We start from the raw sequence: 24,074 nt of genomic DNA, 5'->3' as shown, positions 1-24,074 counted from the left end.
ATGATTACTCAGGGAATCTATAGAATAACCAATAGGAGCTAAATCTTAGATGTATTTCCTTAATATAATTATATAAAAATATTTACTGAAATGAGAAATAATAATATGAAATATGTATTAATCTATAATCTTATTAAAAGAATTAACTTGGTAATCACTAGTAAAACATCCTTATAATTTCTAAATTTACTCTGAATTTACTTAATATACTATGTTTTTCTTAGAAAAAAAATCAAATCATGACCTTTCTTTAAGCTCTTTTATTTTAGGAATATGAGTGTTAAGTATAAAACCAATTTACAGATGAGGTACCTATTATGGACTGAGTTGTTTCTACCCCCTCAGAGAAATATAATTTATATATTGAAGTTCTAATTCCCAGTAGATTAAAATGTCTCTATATTAGGAGCCAGAGCCTTTAAAGAGGCAATTATGGTTAAATAATGTTCTAAGGGCGGGGCCCTAATACAATTTGACTGTTGAACCTATAAGAAAAGGAAGAGACAGCAGGGATTGGGCACACAGAGGAAAGGCCACGTGAAGACACAGCAGGAAGGTCACTGTTCCGTAGCCAAGAAGAGAGGCCTCAGGAGAAACTGAACCTGTTGACACCTTGACATCACACTTCCAGCTTCCAGAACTGTATGAAATACATTTCTGTTCCTTAAACCACCTGGTCTGTGTATTTTGTTATAACAGCCCTAACAGACAAATACAACACCTTCAACATTAGTTGAGCATTTTTCTTTACATGTGCAAACACACATGCACTCATTTACACAAATACACACTAATGTAACAGTTTCAAAATAATAACTCGAGTTTACAAGGCCAAAGACCTGACCTCCTTCCTTAGTGCTGCTCCTTACTTGCCTATGGATAGTGCATGTGACTCCTAGCCTACCAAAAATTTATTGGCCTTTCAAAACTTCTTTTTTTCTTATAAAACATGCATAATGTATTACTAATTTTCCTTAGAGTGACGATGATCAAATGAGATAAGGGATGTAAAAGCCTTTTGAAAACTACAAAGACCTGATCAAAATATTAGAAGTTATAACATTGACCAAAACCAAACGGCTTAAATAAAGTTTAAATGCTTTACCTTAATTAATCTGGTGTGTGATGAAATTGAAGCATCAAAGTTTTTACATGTTTAATAACCAAACAGGAATGAGGACAATTCTAAATCCTGTGTAGCCTTTTGCTGTGATGTGTAAATATGTTTTAGTTACTCATCAAGCTTATAATGTGTTTAATTGTGTAGGAGTTAGATTTCCACTTGATTAAATCCTTACTAAAGGAAAGGCTTTCTTAAATTAATCTAAATTAATTTGCCAGTTTTAAAAATATGATTAAAGAGACTATAAAATATCCTTATTGTACATAGCTTTCATGGCACACAAAAGATAACACTTTCAAAAAGCAGGTTTCACTATTTTAGTTTACATTTTCTTCTAAACAGACTTTGTGCAGACTGAATCACTTATTGTTCTATGTCCTAAAAGCCTTCGATTGACAAAACCATTTTCATACTATACATCGGTATTGAATAAGCTTGAACAATTCAAACAATGGGATTCTATTTTAATCACTGTCTGTCTTGGATAATTAAATGATCAGAATTGAACAAATTGTATCTCAATTTGCTAAGAAAAAAAAATATTCACCAACCAGAGGCCATGACACTAAAAAAAGTATCTAGAATGATATTTTAAAAATAAAAGAGAAATGACTATAAATTGTTTCAGATGATTGTATATATGTAGTTCTGATAAAAGAATATACTAAAAATACTCAGAAGTTATACTACCTAATTTTCAACTGTTTATTTTTAAACTTTGCATTAAAATATATGAGGAACATACAGGAAAGAATAATTTAAAAAGCTCTTCAAAAGGAGCAATAATAATTTTAAGAATCCCATTGAGATTTACTATACCTACACTCACATACATTCACGTGCTATGCAATACAATCTGCCAAAATGGATAGCATAAATAAAATAAAGTAATAATTATAATAAGAAACCAGCACAATGATCAGACTCCCTCAATCAAATTAAAGCAGTCATACCATTTTCTTTGACTCTTCTTATAATGACTATTTTAAAAATAAATCTCTTATGTCTAATCTATTGAGACCATAGACTTAACCTGAGCAACGGTGGTATTGATTTATGATAAGTATTATAAATGTTAAGTTGCTATTATTGATGCATGTAGTAGTAATGCTTTATTCACTTCCAAAAATGGAGATACAATTTTTTTTTTTACTTTAGAGATATGCATGTGGACAATGAAAAAGACATTTTCAACTGTAACAGAAAAAGTCACCAGAATCGCTCACAATGAGATATGCAGTGTCAAGAGTAAACACCTGCACTGATGAGCACCATCAGATATGATAGATCCTTCAAGTGCTGTGTCAGAATTCTATAGCACACGAGATTTGAAATGCAAAGATCATGCCATAGGGAGATTGTTCATGTTTAGCTATTTAAAAATAAGTATGGGGGAAAAAATTGATGTCTTGAAACCTCGGATTAAAGGGCAAACAATTAACATTAACCAATTATTTAAATGCAGTAGAAATATGCTCTTTCCATCTTTGCTTCTCCAGCTTAATACCTGCTATTATTTTGTAGCATGTAGTAGAGATTTTGAGGGAAATATACTTCAGATTGCCACCACGGGAAACATTAACACTTTAAACAACAATTAAATTGACTGTAGAAGTCAGTTCTAAAGTACAGATCATTGATAATGGAGCAGATCTGAGACTGCTATTTTAAAAAGGATTGCTTGCAAGTTGCCCTTTGCAGATGCCTGAGAACTTGGATTTGGGGAAGGTCCTCACCATTTCCTAACTAAGAAGATTTCTCTGTGCCTAAACTGTACAAACAACACAGTATAAGCTAAACACGTGCTTTTCATCTGGGGACTTCTAACTGAGGTAACTTTTAGACAGAGAGAGCTAACTGACCAACCCTTAGCAAAAACCTTGGACACTTGGTCTCTAATGAGCTTCCTTGGTAGCCATTTCACACACATTGTCACAATTCTGTGCAGGAAGAAATTAAACACCTTCTGTGTGACTCCATAGGGAGAGAGTCTTGGAAGCTTGTTCCTGTGTTCACCCAAACAGCTTTTCTCTTTGTTGATTTTACTGTTTATTCTTTCACTGTAATAAAACACATTCATGAATATAACGATTACTAAGTCCTAAGTCCTATGTGTTTTTCTAAGAAGTCACTGAGCCTGAGGGGTAGTCTAGAGACCCCTAATATATAAATACTTTGTTTTTCTGATCTGAATAAAGCTAAGAGCATTTATTTTTTTTAATTATAATTAGGTTCAGATTCTTAAGATGAACTTAACACTCATAGTATTAATTATAAGGTAACAATTATAGGTTTACAGTAATAACACAGATGAATAATATAATAATAATAATTTAAGAATAAACTTTCATGTACTCACAACATACCTGTTTGCCCAACTTGTATTTTATTTATTAATAAAATGTATTTTTGTGTCTTTTGATTTTTTCTTTTTTACTTTTAATGAGAGGAGGGGAGGCAGAGACAGACTCCTGCATGCATTCCAACTGGTATCCACCTGGTAAGCCCACAAAGCGGTGATGCTCTGCCCATCTGGGGTGTTGCTCCATTGTTCAGCAACTGACTTCTTCTTAGTGTCTGAGGTGGAGGTCATGGAGCCATCCTCAGCAACCCGGGCCAACTTGCTCCAAATGAGCCATGGCTGCAGGAGGGGAGGAGAAGAGAGAGATAGAGAGAGAGAAACAAGAGAGGGAGGATGAAGAAGCAGATGGATGCCTTTCCTGTGTACCCTGACTGGGAATCAAACCTGAGACATCCACGTGCTGAGCCAATGCTCTACCATTCAGCCAACTGACCAGGGCTGTCTGTTGTTTCCAAATATGAACATTGTAAATATTATTTGAGAAGACTAGCATAGATATTGGTTTATTTTTCAAAATTAGTTATTTGAAATATATTGAAGATATTTATTCCAAAAAAATAGATAATAAAAATTTTACTTCAAGTATGACTACATTTGTAGTCACAAAATTGTATTTATTCTATAATAAAAGTTATTATCCTACTGGAGGAAATTATCAGTATTTCTTGATCTTAGATGATGGCAATGTTTTCAGAACTGCATTCATGATTAACGCTTTTATATTAAATTTGCACAGATGATTCAAACACTTTACTGCCTACCTTTCTATCTGCTATCTACTCACTGAAAATCTATTGTGAAAATATTCCTGTGTTAATAAAAACAATGGATCACATTTTTCAAGTAAAGAATAAAATACTATAAAAGCAGCTAATAGAAGATACAAAATCGTATGTGCACAGTTTTGTTCAACACTTTAATGAAAAGAATGAAATCAGAAAGCTTCTAAATACATTGCTAAAATAAACAATATAAAAAAAGACATGTTTTTAGGTAAATGAAAGTGATTGGAATTCCTGACCAGGGAAATTTAACAACAAAATGTTATGAAAATTAATTTTATGATAAAGCCTTAGTCACAAACTCAAAAATATACAGACGAGGCAAGTAAAACAAAAGTTTAAAGCAGGCTGGCAGCGACATTATTATACATGGAAGGGTGACAGCATTGTTCCAGCAGTTCGTGTCATAGAAAGTGCCACTGTGTCACTAGACCATCTACTTTGTAAGGAGATATTGCAGATGTGTGTGTCATATCTTTAATATTTTTAATCTTAGCAACTAAACACTCATCTCTGGAATTTATTGCCAGATCAGGCTATGTACCTACAACTTCTGATGAAGAATATGAACATTTTAAACAAAGTCTTCTATGCAAATTCTAGAAAATTAGGAAGAGGACATACACACATAGTGACACACACTTAAAATAGCAGCATGGAAAAAAAATTTTTTAATGTTTATTTTATTCTGGCTAGAAAGTATGTGTTTTGTCCAAGCATATACTAGTTAAAATGTTTGTTTATTCACTCAGCAATTCAGAAAATAAACTGGCAGGGAAGAAGCTGAGCTCTGATAAGGGAGAAAAGGGACCATACCCTCAGGCAACTGCAAAGCTTGTCAATGTGCTGGCATACAGAAGTCAGGCAAATGCAGTACACACAGGACAGAATTGTAAGGAAGATGGGACAGGGAGGGGAAGGGAAAAGGTTGGATTAGGGAGACTAGATTGATTTGGGAAAACGTTCCTGACATCAATAGAAAATAGGCTATCTTCTGGTAAAAACTTCAATAAATTGTGTAAATGGGATTCCATGGCAAAAGTGAAGACCCGTACTAAATGACATAAATATTAAGAAGTACCATGAAAGAGAAGATTAAAAAGCTCAAAGAACTGGGCATGTTAAAATAAATGTACTGTCTAAGGCAGAATATCCATTGGAAAGTTATGTTTTACGAGTGATTCCAGAGAATGTGGTATTAGTTGCTAAAGCTATAAGAAATGCACTAGTGAGAGGCAAGAGTGTCACCGAGAAGTTCAATGGAGGCACCCCTGTGTGGTCCAGAACTAAATGTATAAGATGCTGTGATAGTACTGGCATTGCTCAGAGCAACAGGGATAATAAAACCCTAAAAAATAGAAGAGAAACAAAATGCCTGGGTTTGGACATCACAACCAAGGTGGGAAGGAGGGAGACCAGTTTCAGTGGAAGGGGCTTATTGTACTATATTGTTATTCTGTTTCCCCATGGAAAAAAATTTCCACAGTGTTGGAGAAGATTCTTCCAGAACTTACACAAAGATGTAGATCTATTTAGTGTAATCAGTGGGCTGAAATGAATGCTGTGTTAGGCTACCCAGATGTTTTTCTAGAGATAAAGCATGATAAAGAACAAGTTCAACTAAGTATACTTGAAGACCTAGTTGACTTTTATTAAGCTATTCATGATTCATGAAGGGGCAGCATCCCATCTAGCAACTTGAAGAGTGATCTCTGAGAGGTTGGACAAAAAAAAAGTTTTTTTAGAAAAGAGAGTGGGGCAAGGGAGCTATTAACAAAATAATAAAAAGTATTAATTTTAGACCAAGACATCTTTTGGGAAGAAAGGAATGATAAATGTTCTTAAAATGCAAATTGACTCATCTTTCTATGGGGGGAGGGTGTGTGGAGAGGGCTCACATGACAGATTACTTTACTGGTGTTGGACTAAAAAATTGCAGACTACTTGATTAAGGTTCTATTTCTAGGAAAGGCTGAAACAACAATTAGGTCAGGTATTAAATCTAGGTTTGGTATCAAGGGCTTTAGAACAAGTGACACCATTTGGGGCCTAAGGTTTTCCCTTCAACTAGAAGTATTCCCTTAACTGCCAAGAGTGTTGCTGACTCTCAATAGATATTGATTTTCTTAAACCTTACATAGTTCTCATTGACTCATGAATTTATAGATTATGTAAAGAAAACAAATGTCATGTCTTTCTATTTGGCATTGGAATTAAAACACTGTTATTTTTATAGACCATACTAAGAAAAATGTAAGATTCTGTTTAAGGAATCTAACACAGAACAAGTAAGAATGTAAGCATAGGTCAATTTAATTTTAACAAAATTGATTTTTTAAAGTAAGATTGTGTTGTAAAAATTGAATGTAGATACCAGATACAAGTATGTTTCTAATAAACAAACTAGAAGCAAAGAAAAACAACAATCACAAACCCCACACAATAAACTAAAAATGAAATATTAGTAAATTTGGATAAAAGCATTAAAAATTTTAGTATACAAACTGCAGTAGTATGTAGAGTAGCATTGTATGATTTAGAAAATTGTGCTTGTAAAATTAGCTTTTCTCTTCTATGAATATATATATATGAATTTATATATATATGTACAATTAGTTTATATATGTATAACTTTAAAAGTATTTTAAATATATATATCCCAGAAATAATTATAACATATTTTTTTCTCATATGCTTTTGCTTCTCTACCCTTTAACTCTCAGATCCCCAAACTCCTAACCCATAAGTTTCCACTACTCTCTTAAACATAAGGTTTTACTTGTAGACAACTATCAGATAATAAACCAATCTCTGCTGAAATTATACTTCATAATGGTCTCTCTATTGATACCCACAGTTTATAACAGGACTTCTAAAAATAGCATTTTACACGAAAGAGAATGGAGATCCCTAAGGAATCATGAAGTGACTGCAAACCTTCTGGGAAGTTCTATTAAAACTTAGTTTTTCTTGATCCTATTTCTGGTATTTAAAAGATAATCTGGTAATCTACTTCCATTTGAACTGCCCACTTGGATTTTGGCACGAACCTGTTCATTATAAATATCTGATAAGATTATATAGGAGCTATAAATAGAATCAAATGGATTTGGAATTGAATTCTGATATTGTTAGCAAGCAAGGGCCAGCTGCCCAATATGCATAGGTTTCCAAGACTGTGACACCACCTTTAAGAAAAGAAAGACCTATATATTTATTGCTGAGTCAACTCACAGGAAACAGGAGACACTGTTTAAATCTATCTCTCAGATCTGGGTCTCAACAAATTTTAAGAATTAGAGAGAACAGGGTGGCCTGTGGTACTGGTGAGGCAAGCATTGATTGGGAGATTTTGGAACTTGGCCACTTATGGATAAGGTTGAGTTTCAAGAGGAAACACACAGGATTCCAATAGGCTGAGTTTGATTGGTCAGTTCTATATTTGTTTATGTTTTGTCTAGGCACCAAATCTTCCTTATAGAAGGACCTCTCACTTTGTAAAGGGTTCCGATGGTCACTTCTGCTATATGAGTTCCATAGACTGAAGATTTTTGGTTCTGGGGTCATTTTGAGGCACATGCACTCTAAATAATTCAAGAATTGCATTAATTGCTAATCAACTTTAAGAGAGCTGAATCAGTTTATTGTTTCATTATTGGTTTTAAATTTTTTTTCTTTTTTTATTCATTTTAGAGAGGAGAGGGAAAGACAGAGAGGAGAGACAGAGAAAGAGAAGGGGAGGAGGAGCTGGAAGCATCAACTCCCATATGCGCTTTGACCAGGCAAGCCCAGGGTTTCGAACCAGCAATCTCAGCATTTCCAGGTCAATGCTTTATCCACTGCGCCACCACAGGTCAGGCCTCATTATTGCTTTTGACTCAATATTTGATCTTTGGTCTAATTGCATTAACTTTCTAATTTTTTTTTCTTCAAAATAACAATATAACCTTCCTCTTAGGATATTATAAGTGTTACATCCCGGGGAGATAGGCCACAGCAGACACAAAGTGAATTTTATAAGTTTTATTGCAGACCTGCACAGGGACTGCAGGCAACCCATGCAAGGGAGCACTGCAGCCCCCCAAACCTGCACAGGGATGCAGGTAACCCACACAGGGGAACACTGCAGCCCCCCAAACCTGTGCAGGGACTGCAGGCAACCCACGCCTCCAAAGAGACTGGAGCACTGCAGCCATCCAAACCTGCGCAGCCAACAAACTGCGCAGGGACTGCAGCCCCCCAAACCTGCACAGGAACTGCAGCTCCGAGCTTCTAAAATGGCTCCTTTTTATAGGGTGGCTGTCTAGGATGAGCAAGCATCATACAGAAGCTGATGTGGCTGTTAGTCATTGGCTAGGGAGGTCGTGCGCAGTTACGGGGGGGGGGGGTATTACTCAGTGGAGAATTTCAAATATAAACTTCTGATAAGGGTCTCTGACTCAATGCAGGATGTTGCTGAACTCTTTGTTTTCAGCGTCACAGGGACATTGTACACTCTTGGCAGCCCCAGCATGTCAGTACTCCTTGAATCTAACAATAAGCCTTCAATATAATTTTTAATTTTATATTTTTATCACAAAACCTTAAAATTGGTCTGATAAGTATATAAAAGTCATGCATACATTGCATTTGTATAGCTCAGTGCTTTGACCACCTGAAGCCATTTTTTTAGCCTGTTTCTTATGACCTCTGAGCAGGTAAGGGACAAGTCTAGGTAATCACTGCCTATGTAAACCACATGGGACAGTGTTGAGAGATTTGAGGAAATAATTATTTAAATCACACTTCAAAATACTGTTGGGTTAAATGAATTAGAACTAAAATCTGTAATTCAAAACTTTCAAATTCCAAAAGATTTTGATATTGTTTTCTTTAAAAGCTTTCTTGAAAAACATTATATTAGGGACCCTATACATATGCTACTAATCTAAGATTAGTTTATAACCTAACTATAAGACCAGAACATTTGAATAACTTCTGCTAACATAATCTTGGTTTTATTATTTATTTTTTTTTTTTGCATTTTTCTGAAGCTGGAAACAGGGAGAGACAGTCAGACAGACTCCCGCATGCGCCCGACCGGGATCCACCCGGCACGCCCACCATGGGGCGACGCTCTGCCCACCAGGGAGCGATGCTCTGCCCATCCTGGGCATCGCCATGTTGCGACCAGAGCCACTCTAGTGCCTGAGGCAGAGGCCAAAGAGCCATCCCCAGCGCCCGGGCCATCTTTGCTCCAATGAAGCCTTGGCTGCGGGAGGGGAAGAGAGAGACAGAGAGGAAGATGTGGCGGAGGGGTGGAGAAGCAAATGGGCGCTTCTCCTGTGTGCCCTGGCCGGGAATTGAACCCGGGTCCTCCGCACGCTAGGCCGACGCTCTACCGCTGAGCCAACCAGCCAGGGCCCATAATCTTGGTTTTACTTTCAATCAAGTCATTGTAATCTATGGGACACTAACATGTATGGAATACATTTACTTTCAAAATAGTTTTGTATATTTGATCCTACATTTATACTCTTTATATATATATATATATATAAATGCATAGCTTTTTTATGTAGATCTTTAAATCAGTACACTTATATTTTTATATTTAAATTTTTTATCTTTACAACATACCAATATATTACTATATTATTGACTTGTTACACAGTGAAGAGTAGAAGTTTTCCTTAAATGACTGAACTCTTCACAAAGGTGGGGCTATAAGAATAGAGCCATAAAACTTATGTCCTGATATGGTTTAAGGGCTCTATTTTCAAATGAATTTACTTGTGTTTTAGAATATAAGAATAATGTAGTGATAATAAGCAAATGAAATGTGAATGCTGATTTAAAATGTTATAATTGGCTTTCAGAATAAAAGGTTAACATTTATTAAATATTTTAATAAGTTTATTTTATGTCTTTAAAGGCTGTACTCTGGTGTATAGTATGGAGAGTGGATTGCAGGAGGGATAATGGTGGATAATACAAATAAGACGTTCATAGTAAAGAAATGGGTGAGGGAAAAGAAACAGCAAGATAATGAGTTGCTGTAGGAGCTATGAGGCTTGAGTGTAACAATTTATGTGACATTTAAGACCAAAAACACAACTAGGGGAGGAGGAGGTAGAACACAAACACAAAAGGAAGAACACAGGAGTAGAACAAAAAATCTATTCAGAGACATACAGCTGGACCTTAGTAGACGGGGTGTGTATTTGTAATACTATTTGTGCAGATAAGTATTCCTACTTTAAAGAATAAATTTATAATAGAAACCAAAATAATTATATAAGAATCACTAAAGATACTGTGGAATAAGAACAATGTTCGATTATAGACATGAATATAGCAAGCTTTACAGAAAGAGTTAGAGTGATAATAATTTTCAATACCTCATTGTATTAGAAGTTTTTGAAGGAAACAATTTATATTTATTTGCACTAGTTTCCTCTCCTGTAATCTTAGTTTTTGATGAGCATCCTCTGTGAGACGTATGTAGCACGTGCCAGCGTGGTCATTTCCTCTAACCACTGATCTCATTAGTCACCACAGAAAATCCTTGATTGATCAAAGTCTACTTTATTGAAGTAACTTTATAGCATGCATTGCTAATAACAGCTGTTTCCTCAAACAACATATTCTTAAAATAATTGTTGCTGCTCTTTACTGATTAACCAATTATTTCTACTCAACTTTAACAAGAAATGCTTAAGAATTCTTTTCTCCTTCATACTCTGGCTGTTCTTACTTTAGTTTAAGGTCTATCATCTGACAAAATATGAAAATATGCAAGTATTATCTAATACTTTTCTGAGAATGTGTTTATCTTTCTGGAAAGGGTTGGACTTTAATGAGTACTTGCAAATGCATTGAACTTTCTTAAATTCTTTTGAGCTATATGCTATCAATAGTACAAAAAGAAATACCTGATAGTTTTCTTGAATAGAACTCCAGAGATATCAAGGCATTTCTGACAGTGTAAAAAAACCTCAGGAGCATTTTTTCCCCTCAGATGCTCCTTATACTTAGGATTTTCAGTTCTTAACATAAAATAGACAAGCCATGATTCTTCTTTTCTCTAAGTACTCAAACAAAAAAAATGTGTTAAATGCTAGCAATTGTCCATGTCCAAGAGTGGCATAACTTTAGCTTTGAAAATGAAAGGCTAAAACAGTCACTGGATTTTCTGAGATTTGGAGTCATACAGTTGTCCAGAGTCATACAGTGAGCTGGGGATGAACATGGATGCACATGTGGGCACCACAAACATGTAGAGAAAATGCTAGGCATTAAAGAATGTTCCAGAAGAAGGGAAGGAAAACTATTTCAAAAAATAGGAGAAGTATGTTTCCTCTTTTAACAAGTAAGTCTATATGTTACCAGTTATAAAATTGTGCACCTTGAAAACAGCTTCTATATTGTTTATTCTTCTTTCTATTTTTTGTTTTTGTTATTCAGACATCCAAGTCAATGTACATGCTTAAATATTTATCTGGAGTAAGTCGCTTGGAAGACAACACAGTCTTTCCTAGCCCTTTGCGTACTATAATTTCTGCTGTTTCATACAAATGTTGTAATATTGTGTGTCTTAATCTCCATGACAATCTCTTAACTGCTATTCTTTTTTTCCTTGTTTATTTTGTTATGTTTTAAGTTTTCTTACTTTGAATCTAGTAGAATTCTCATACCACTAAAATAAGATCCAATAGGCCTCAAATATCAATGTCCTTTAATTACTGACTGTATTTCCCTAGATATAAGTGTCAAGTTTTTAAAATGTTTTGCTGCTTAAATATATGAGGTTGTTGTGTAGACATTAGCTGCTTGCTAAAATATACAGACTTGATTTATAATTTCCATAGCAAATAAAGACTTAAAGGTACACACTCAATATGCCCATATTTCCAACGTAAGAGATAAAATAAATTAAGCATTATGAACACATTTCTGTAAGTCCTTATCTTTTACTGATTGTAAGGAAGCTACTGAAAAGTCATAAATAAATATTAAGGCAAGGACCACAAATAAATGATAATTTTTAAAGTTTTTTTCTACCTGATATTTATTTTCTAATGATGACATAACTTTATTTTCTAGTGAAATATATAACCAGTTTTTGGAACAGAAATTTTCAGCACTTTATTTCATTTTCAAAAGAAAATTTTCATTAATGTTTTCATTTACTGGTTTTTAACTCAAGGAACTTAGTTAACACTTATATATTAGCAAGTTAAATTAATTTAACACTGTATTCCCCTAAGTATTAAACTCTTTTGATTTTTACTGTCCCAAAGTAATTCTGCACATGTATTTGTTTTAATGATAAATGAATTTAGAACATAAATGAATACATACTTTTTATGTTTGTGTTTCTTTATCTTTAATATTAATCTTGAATATAGTTCCAATGTTTTTATCTTTGTGTTTTTCTCTATGAGCTATCATATTTAACTTAAATCTTTTATATGTAGAAGAATGCAAAAATAGTAACTAACTTTTATTAAGTACTTACAATGTTCCAGAGTTCTAATTTCTAAGAATTGACTCAATTTTCTCAAATCTTAATGTCAATATAATTATTTTCCAACAGGCTGATAGAAGAGTTTTAAGACAAATGCAATAATGATAGGTTTACTTAAATCTGCTAAAAAGTAAAGAAATTTGATTCATTATTTTCAAATTGGTGGTTGCATTGTAAATTTGACTTCCTTACTGACCCTTAAAACAATAGGGTTTGACATTATTTTTAAAGTAACTACTATGCTATAATTTTGGGTAACTTATCAATTTAAAGCCCAATTTATAACCTTTTTGAAATTGAAATAGAACACCCAATCATAGTGTTCTTCAGTCAGAGGGTCACCTTCTAAAACACAATATATAAATACATGTTTCCTGGCCAATTCTAAAACCAACACTTATCTCCTGAGATGTATGGCAATTTGTTGTGATTATCAAAACAATTCAGCATGTCAGTCACAAAAAAATTTGGTCTCTAAAATGATCTGGTAAGATAAAATTATTTTATATAACTTTATTTTGCCAATGGTAAAAGGTTAATGTTAAACTTAAATCAACCTTTGTCCTATAATGCAATATTGAAACCAGAAAATATAACAGAGTTTGTGTTCCTTGTTACCAATTCAGAGGCAGAAGTTGCATCTTTATGGGAGCTTTTTTTTTTTTTTTCAGAGACAGAGAGAGAGTCAGAAAGAGGGATAGACAGGGACAGACAGACAGGGACAGAGACAGATGAGAAGCATCAATCATTAGTTTTTCGTTGCGCATTGCAACACCTTAGTTGTTCATTGATTGCTTTCTCATATGTGCCTTGACCACAGGCCTTCAGCAGATCGAGTAACCCCTTGCTCGAGCCAGCAACCTTGGGGTCCAAGCTGGTGAGTTTTGCTCAAACCAGATGAGCCCGCGCTCAAGCTGGCGACCTCGGGGTTTCGAACCTGGATCCTCGGCATCCCAGTCCGATGCTCTATCCACTGCGCCACCACCTGGTCAGGCTTTATGGGAGCTTTATTCTGATGGTCAGCAATCTGAGGAGACGGGGGTTACATTCCCAAGTCATCTCAATGCCCTTTCCCCAGCCAACCTTTTTTATAAGGGGAAGAAAGGGTAGGTAAGCGTTTGGGATTTCAAGAGAGAGTTAATCACATCATAGTCAAAGTTAACTGGATTATAATCAGATCAAAGTTCCATCCCTGGAGTACCAAGGCTTTGCTTGCATTCTCCTGGGGCACAAAGGTGGGTCACTCTAAGATCACCTTAAGTCCTGTAGTCCCGACAAAGGTAAATCATTCGCAGATCTCGTTAAGCCCTGTTCACTGTGTCACAGTTCCTGGAACAAAGCTGTACTTGCATTAACCATTATGCTCACTGATATAACCAAAGACATCATTACTCAAACTAAAATTTTAACTCTTGAGTTCCCTCTATGAACCAAGGTCTGTGCTACCCAAGCTGAGTCTGTTCTCCTCAGGATCATCTTAGATTTTTCTTCACATCATGCTATTAAGAGATAATTGACTTTATTGATATTAGTGATATTTACTCATACTTTTCTCTCTCTTTCTTTTTGAAAATGACTCATTAACCAAACAAGAAATCTATAGTGAAACTTTTAAACTCTGAGACCAGGCAATAGATAACACAGTTAGGGTATTAGATATACTTTACATAATAGCATGTTGTATCTTATACATTCTTTTAACTTGGCCTTGAGTTACTTCTGGCAGATTTCTGTTTGTGACCTGGAGCAGAGCTGCATGGTATAGTTCTAATTAAAGGTTTGGAATTCCTGATCTTCTTATTCAACTTTAATAAAATATACTTTTAAAAAAAAACATTGTGGGATTGGATGGAAATTGTTTAAACTTTAGATAGCAAAGCAGGTCAACATGCTGTTCCAATATACCAGAGCATAGTGTCTTTATGATGTTCTTCTATTGCCAGCAAATCAGTTTCCCCAAATACCAACAGCTTTCCTAACATAATTGGAAGGGATGGCCTTGATTTCATTCTCTTAGGAATGCTGCTCTTTCTAGGGCTAGAGAGAAGATAATCAGAAAGTAGAAGAAGCACAGGCATGTTTCTGCCCCTACAGAAAAAAACAAAAAAGAATTTATGAAATGATTGTTAAGTTTGTGTGTGTGTGGCTTACTTGTTATTAAGATTTAAACTTCTCTATTATTTGCTATTTTTATTAGAATTTAGGAAAACAAATAATAAATATTTTATTGCTTAAACCTGTTATATTGTTTCAAAATTTTCAATCAAAATAAAATGTCCAATTTACCCCTTACTGGTACCTTAATATGAATTCCAGAATGCAAATCTAACTTAGATTGAGAAAACCAGCTGTGAAAGTGCATTGTGTTTACAGACACTGTGATTTTAGCAATGTAATTTAATGCTGTTCAGCTTTAGTGACCTTTTAAAGACTAAAATAAAATTATTATTCTCCGTGGTCTGAATCATTTCAGTTGCTTCAGCTCTTATACTTTACAATACAAATACTTCAAAACAATGAAAGCCAGTGATGATACAACGTGAAAGAAAATCTTAATAATTATAGGACATATTGCCATTACTCATGTTCTAATAATATGCCACAGTGAAGAAATACTCAAGTTGCTTAATTTTCCCATGTTACTTTCTTACTTTTGCATTAAGTTTATATTACTTATTTTTTCAAGTGTTAATTAAGAGTTGATATAAAAGATGCCCTTATAACTTTCTAATGAGGCTGTAGGGCTTAGAGGCTAAGAGCTGGGATCTTGAGTAAGACTCTCTGGGTTTAATTTCTGACTGTATCACTTATTAATTTGATCATCCTTGGTCAGATATGAAGTTATGCAATTTATTTTTGCCTCATTTTATTCATCTGTAATATATCCTATGGTGACTGAGAAGATTAAATCAGTAATATTTGTAAAGTTTTTGAATATTATCAGACACAAAGTAAGCACAAAATATATAGTGGAATTATTTTTTCTCAACATTAACTGACAAATCAGATCCTAAACCCATAGTTTATGAATTTACTAAACTATCCCTTCATGCTTAATTTCACAATCTCAAACGGTCATGGGTTACTTATTTAGATGGCTAAATTTTATTTAACCCAATTTAGATGCCATTGATTTGAAAATAAAGATTTTTTTATATTACAAAATCATGTTGATATTTTTATATTTGTATACTAATGGTAAGGGCTTAACCATATGGGCAGGAAAAGAAAGAATCAAAAAATAAATTTAAATAAACCATTAGCGATTACATTATTTCTTGCAACATTAAATTCTGTTAGTAAATTCATTTCATGTCTCTTCTTGTCATGAGCACCTAAAGATTTCCTCTCCTGTGACTCACTGTTACTTCACTACCAGATAAAAAGCCCCAGCTTTGGTTTATCACTTGAAAAAACATTGAGATGAAAATACAACAGTGCCTCATGAGATGACTGCCTTTTACATTTTACCAAGAAGATAAAAGCTTGCATATTTATGAAAACTTAGTATGAATTTTGGGACTGTGTTTTTAGAATATGTACAGTGAAAAAGTCAATTAAAAATGCTGTAAACTCACATGTGTTTGCAAAGTTTTCTAAACTAAAAGACTTCAGTATTGATTAAAAGCAAATAAGAACAGCACACTAGTTCTTCATTTAAAAATGCATTTTGAATTAAACTGGCCTTTTTTATGGCAACTGAGTAATAATAAGAAATAACAGAAAATAATTGACACTTTAGATTTAGGAAAAGAAACCCGATTTAAATAACAGTGAAGTTCTAATCTGAAACCATGGAACCAGAAGAAAGTAGCACAGCTTATTTCAAGTGCTGAAAGCAAAGAAGTTCTACCCTAAATGAAACACGAAAGGAAAATAGTTTGGCAGCTTCAATAGAAAAAAACAAACAAACAGAAAACTAAACTAAACATTCACATACCATGTGTCCTAGCAGTTGCACTCTTAGGCATTTATCCCAGAGAAACAAAAACTTATATTCACACAAAAACCTTTGCCCAATTGTTCAACTGTTCATAGAAACACTACTTATTTCAGTCAACAACCAAAGTTTTCCTCAATAGATGTATATTTAAAACAAATATGGTACATCTATACCATGATATGCTACTCAACACCGACTCCATTTTCTTCTATTCACAAGGTTGGCTGTGATGCTTCGTTCCAGAACATTCTGTCCCTCTTCCACACAATACCCATGGGCAAGGTACTTTACTTCTATAACTTCAATTATAAGCCACATGCTGGTGACTTCACAATATAGATTATAGTTTACAACTTTGTCTAGAGTTTTAGTCAGATAAATTCAAGATTTTAAATGGATTACTTAGAAGCACTGAAATCACAGCACAGTTAAAACAAAATGATCATTTCCCTGCCCTCTCACACAGCCTAAATATGTTCTTTCAATAGCATTTGCCATTCTGTGAATAACATCGCAATCCACCTAGGTGTCCGTGCCTGCAACAAGGAAATCACCCTGCTCCCTCTCTCTCCCATCTCTGAAGCTCAGTGACAGAAAATAAAATCTATATGTTATTGAGTCCTGCTTATTGAAGTGATCACTTTATTTCCACACTCATGTTGCTATGATAGCTGAGACTACAATGATTTCTAAATAGAATTTCAAAAAAAAAAAGAAAACAAAAAACCCAACTAATTTGTCTCAATGTTTTTCTCTAATTTACAGTATTATTCAAACTACATCCAGACTTTCTTAATTTGTAAGAAAGTCAATATACTGTTATAAATTGCTTCAATGAATTTACAGTTTCTGATAGTACTGGTTTATGATGCTCTGTAAGATCTGTCTTCTGTCTTGTTCACCTTTATTACTTCTTCCATTTCCTCATTTTATATTCTTTTTTTTTTTTAATTTCTCCAATGTGTGTTTCTCCAGCTTTTGTGTAAGTAATATTGCCTCCCCAACTCTTTTTCTTTTAACCTCTCAGTCCTCATTTGGTGATCTCCTACCCATTGTTCAATTCTCAACTACAACAGGACTTCTCTGGAAACGTTGCCTTACATCCTTATGTTTAGCTATATGCTCCCAATATTTGTGTTCAGTAATTCTCTTTCCAATTGTTCTTATTCTTATCATATATATTTTTCTTTTTTTTAAATCATCTTTTATTTTTCAATTATTTGACAAACATTATTATATTAGTTTCAGATGTATACTCCAGTGATTAGACATTACATAAATTACTAAATGATCATCCCAATAAATCTTGCATCAATCTGACACCATAGAGTTATTAGAATATTATTGATTATATTCACTATGTTGTATTTTATATCCCCATGACTATTCTGTAGCAACTAATTTATACTTCTTAATTTCTTCACTTTTGTCTTTTGTCATTCAGCCTCCTGAGACTCTTCCCATCTGGCAACCATCAAAATGTTCTCTGTACCTGTGAGTCTGATTCTCTTCTTGTTGTTTATTTATTTTGTATTAAATTTTTGAAAGATGTGTATTTATTGCTATTTTATCGTTCATATTTTTAATTTTGTTTTCTTCTTCTTATAGAAGACCCTTTAATATTTCATATAATACTGGTTTGGTATGATGAACTCCGTTAGATTTTTCTTATCTGGGAAGCTTGTCTATCCTTTCACTTTAAATGATAGCTTTGCTGGGTAGAGTAATCATGGTTTTAGGACCTTGCTTTTCATCACTTTGAATATTTCTTGCCACTCCCTTCTGGCATGCCAATTTTCTGCTAAAAAATCAGCTGAAACTCTTATGGGAGCTTCCTTGTATGTAACTAACAGCTTTTTATTTTTCCTCTTTTTTTCTTAACCTTTGGCATTTTAATTATGATGTGTCTTGGTGTGGACCTCTTTGGGTTCATCTTGTTTGGGACTCTCTGTGTTTCCTGGACTGTATGTCTATTTTTTTTTTTTTACCAAGTTAAAACTTTTTTCTGTCATTTTTTTTAAAATAGTTTTGCAAGTCAGGCTCTCTCTCTTCTTCTTCTGGTAAAACCATGATGCAAACATCGGTATGCTGAAGTTATCCAGGAGGCTTTTACACTATCCTCATATTTTGTTACTATTACTTTTTTGCTTGGGTGTTTATTATTTCCTTATATTCCAAATCTCTGATTTGATTCTTGGTTTAATCTACTCTAATGTTGATACCCTGTAAAGAATTCTTTATTTTAGTTATTCTTCATTTCTTACAGGTCCATTTTTACACTGTTGAAGTTCTCAGTAAGTTCTTTAAACATTCCTATAGCTAGTGTTATTATCTCTGCATCTAGTAGATTGCTTGTCTCCATTTCGTTTAGTTCTTTTTTATGAAATATTGTTCTTTTCTTTCATTTGGGACATGTATTATATTTTTTTCATCTCATTTTGGCAGCCCCTTCTTTGTATTTGTTTTTATATATTGGGTAGAGGTGTTATGTCTCCAGGACTAATAGAATGGCCTAATGATGGGGGGTAAGCCTCCCCAACCACTCAAGATGAGCACTTGAGGTACACCTCTTCTTGCAGGCTTTGTACACCTTCCTCTTATAGTTGAGCTTTGATTGCTGTTGTTACATTAATGGGAGGTATTTTCCCCCCAGCCAATCAACTACAAGACTGGCTGCTACCACTGACCACCATAGAGAATCAGCTATGCATTGGCCCACCCCACAGAACAGGACTTAGTTCAGCAAGTCTCTAGTGACTGCGAAATCTTTTCCTTGAGTGTGTTGTTTGTACAGGTGTTTGGATGGTGGTGCTACGATTTGGTCTGAAACTGTCCACTGGATGAACTAGTTCTGGGGTCTCCTGGTTGGTGCAGGCCAAGGTCACCTGCTACCTGTGTTCTGCCTGGGGCCACCTGGCATAAGTTACAAAGCAATCTTTAGATGGCTGATATTTGTGTTGGCTTAGAGCTGCTCAGGCAAGGCCAACTTAAAAATTAAGGCCATTCGCTGCTAGTGCCAGACCTGGGGCCACCTAGTGAGGAATAAGGCATGCTGAAACCAGATGCTGATTGTTTGATAGATTTGAGGAAGAATATTGGCTTCATCATCAGCCAATTTGGTTTTTTTTTATATGGGTAAGACATTTTATAAGGCCATTTTTATTTTATTTTATATATTGTATCTTGATTAAAAACACATGTGCAAAAAATTTATTATTTCAAATAGTTATACTGGTTGTATTTCCTCTTCCTTAGAGCAACAACTTTTAATCACTTAGTTGCTATTTGTATTTATCTTCATTTTAAAGAATTATATGCTTGTGTTTTATACTGTTGTTTCTTGATTTTTTAATGTTTAGTTTTAGCTATGAAATTAACACTAGGATATAAAAATGTATTTCTGTTTATATTTCATTTCTATCAATATAAGCAATCTTTCTGCTTTTCCAATTTTCTGATATAATTATAATGTCATTTTGCTTATATTAATGTCCCACTGTTATATTATTATACCTATGTATATGCTATTGATAATTGAGCCACATAGAATGTTATATTCACTAGAAATAAAAATTTATTTTTCTTACTTTTCCACAAATCACTAATATGATTGAAATTTTCACAAATTATTTAAATTTCTTAAAAATACCCTGGTCAAGTAATATTTAAAAATATTTTATATTAGGTGAACTATTTTTAATTTGCCATCTCTATTTTTCAATTATAGGAAATTATCTTGAATCATTTCTTTGATAATTTTATTCTTTCAGATCCTCTAGAGGATTTTTTGTTTGTGCAAATGACTTTATTCAGATAATAAATCATTCTTTTCCTATTGCTCCATCATGCAAAATATTTTATCAACTTTTAACCTTTATCCAAAGTATTTTTTTATTTTTGGTATAATTTTTTTACATGGTGTTCTTTTACTATCTAAAAGCAATTTTGTTCTCTGCAGAACTCACTTTTACAATAGTGAATTTGATTCCAATTACAATTTTTTCTTTTTGTGAATATTAGTGACAGTTTTGAATTTTTTCACCTGCAAAAATATATATTTCCTGCATATGATTTTTTCCTCTATGTATTTCATGGTAGAAGCTTTCATCAAAAGCCTGCTAGTCTTTGGTTTTCTGTTCATACTTCATAATACATCACTAATAACCTCATTGAAAATTCTATGGAAGTTGGTTGTCTTAATCCTTCACCAAGGACGGACTCTATGGATTTATTTCCTTTTCATCCGGGAAGTCCCATTGTCAGTTCTACTGGTGAAAAACCAATCAATCTCCTACCATCAGACTATAGTTTTGTACATGAGGATCTGAGAGCTAAATGCCGACAAATGCTGAAGGTCTCAACATTTAAAAAATGTTTGTTCATTTAGTCTCCTCGTTTTCCAAACTTTTCTCCTGCCTCCTAATATTTCAGGGTTACTGGTTCAGCAATCTCCTATCTTACGATAATACTCTGCTCTTCTGATGTTGCACTGAATGAAAGAGATAGAACGATTGCCTATAAATAGAAGATGTCACATGTTTGCCCTATTTTTAAGTTTTAATTCACATCTACTAGAAAGCTATCTGAAAATATACTAGCTTTCCTATGGGAATCCTGTGAGTAAATATTACTAGTGTTGATTTTCTTAGGCTTTCAACTTTACTACCCACAGATTCAGTATGCAAGATTTCAAATCAGTTACAACTCACCTTTTGACCTTCCAATATGCAAAATCACTGTGGTCTTTTCTACATTCTCTTGGTGCATTCTAATTGATATTTCCACTGTGCTGAAGTTTTATTGCAGTTAGGAAGATAGAAAAATAAAATGTACATTCAACCTTAGACTTTATGTCTATCATCTCATTTAACTTCATAATAACCCTATGAGTTTGGTATTATTTTTATCTCCCTTTACACATGACAGAAAAATGGACAGCCTGACTAGGTTGTGGGGCAGTGAATAGAGCATCAGGCTGGGACTCAGAAAACCCAGGTTTGAAACCCCAAGGTTGGCCCTGGCCGGTTGGCTCAGTAGTAGAGCATGGGCCTGGCGTGTGGAAGTCCGGGGTTCTATTCCCGGCCAGGGCACACAGGAGAAGCGCCCATCTGCTTCTCCACACCTCCCCCTCTCCTTCTTCTCTGTCTCTCTCTTCCCCTCCCGCAGCTGAGGCTCCATTGGAGCAAAGATGGCCCCGGGCGCTGGGGATGGCTCCTCGGCCTCTGCCCCAGGCGCTAGAGTGGCTCTGGTCGCAACAGAGCAACGCCCCGGAGGGGCAGAGCATCGCCCCTTGGTGGGCAGAGCATCGCCCCCTGGTGGGCATGCCAGGTGGATCCTGGTCGGGCACATGCAGGAGTCTGTCTGACTGTCTCTCCCCGTTTCCGGCTTCAGAAAAATACAGAAAAAAATAAAATAAAATAATTTAAAGAAACCCCAAGGTTGCCAGCTTGAGCATGGGCTCATCTGGTTTGAGCAAGGCTCACCAACTTGAGCCCAAAGTTGCTAGCTTGAGCAAGGGGTCACTCACTCTGCTGTAGCACTCCGGTCAAGGCATATATGAGAAAGCAATCAATGAACAAGAAAGGTGCTGCAGTGAAGAATCGATGCTTCTCGGTTTTCTCCCTTCCTATCTGTCCTTCTCTCTCTGACTCTATCTCTCTCTATCACAAAAAAAAAAGGAAAAGAAAAAAAGAAATGGACATAAGAAAGTCAATCATTTTCTCAAGGTTCTAAAGCTAAGACTGGGAAATTCAAGGCACAATGGGTACAAGAAATTGAATTTATGTTTGTGCCTTTACCAGGGGAATGAAAAATATCTTTCACTATCTCTGATCATTGAAATCACTCAAGCTAGAAATCTATTTGCCGTCTGTGATGGTAGCTGAGATTCCAAAGAAAAAGTAATAATGGTTTAAATTTATTGGGCAGTCTATTATGCCAGAAAATTTGCATATAGTTTCAAATTTCAAAATGATTCTGTACTATAGATACTTTTTCCCTCGATTTATAGATGAGGAACCTTAATTTGGGAAAGGTTAAATAATTCTCATGATTACTTTGATTTATGTAAATCTATTGTTTATAACAATTAATTGCCAGATTCTAGAATCAAATATAATGGTGTCTAAGTCACAGCTGTGCCATTTACCATCTGATCCAGCTCTAGTTCTTTATTGTTCTTATGAGTTAGGGTTCTTAAATATAAAATGAGGATCATTGAATTGAATACAAAAAGACAGCTATTCTAAATAAAAATTAAGTCACCATGTCTAATTATTTCTTATTATTCACTGACATATCATAAGCCTTGAGAATAGTGTCTGACAAATGCAACCATGTGGGATGCACATGTGTGTGTGTGTGTGTGTGTGTGTGTAATGAAGGCATATATGAAACAGATATATTATTTGGACACAACATGTTCAAATGATAGTCAAATCTCCAGAAAACTGTGTCTCTCTTCTGATATACAAGACCTGAGAAATGTTAGTTTCAAAAACTGTTTGCATCTCACAATAAGCATTAATGAATCTGAAATGCCATCCCCTTAAATATTTTACCACATCCAAAGCTTCAGTCATTCTGCGAATGGTGATCAATGAGTAAGGAAAGCAATAACTTTATTGCGAGCCATATATTACAGTGAGGCAAGTGGCAAAGCACCTAGCACCAGAGCTTTCCAGCCTGTCCCCCTCACACTTGAGAAGCTTAAAAAATTAACCAAAGTACAAATGTTTCAACAAAAATGCATTTATATTCTATGTAAAGTCATATTTAGCACATGCTTTGGGAAAATTTTTAAAATAATTAAAATGTAAAATAAAGATACTTGAACCTTGTCATATACATTCATATTTAAATGTATTACATTAAATGTAAGTTGTAATAAGATATTATCATTTAGCCTGACCAGGCATTGGCACAGTAGTCAGAACGTCAGACTGAGACCCGGAGGACTCAGGTTCAAGACCCTGAGGTAGCCAGCTTGAGCATGGGCTCATCTGGTTTGAGCAAGGTCCCAGCTTGAGCCCAAGGTCGCTGGCTTGAGCAAGGGGTCACTTGGTCTGCTGTAACCCCCCTGGTTAAGGCATATATAAGAAAGCAATCAATGATCAACGAAAGTGCCACAACAAAGAATTGATGCTTCTCATCTCTCTCCCTTTCTGTCTGTCTGTCCCTATCTGTCCCTCTCTGTCTCTCTATGTCTTTGTCAAAAAAATAAATTTTACTATATAGATATATGTAATATACATATGATTATTATATGTGTATGTGTGTATTTATAACTAATTTTCCTTTGGATTGACATTAGCTAGTCATTTATTTAAAAATGAAGTTACTGATTTCATTACCTT

Source organism: Saccopteryx leptura, chromosome 7 (genome assembly GCF_036850995.1).
Source record: "Saccopteryx leptura isolate mSacLep1 chromosome 7, mSacLep1_pri_phased_curated, whole genome shotgun sequence".
In the NCBI taxonomy this organism is placed as follows: Eukaryota; Metazoa; Chordata; class Mammalia; order Chiroptera; family Emballonuridae; genus Saccopteryx; species Saccopteryx leptura.
Note: the sequence above shows the minus strand (reverse complement) of the source record.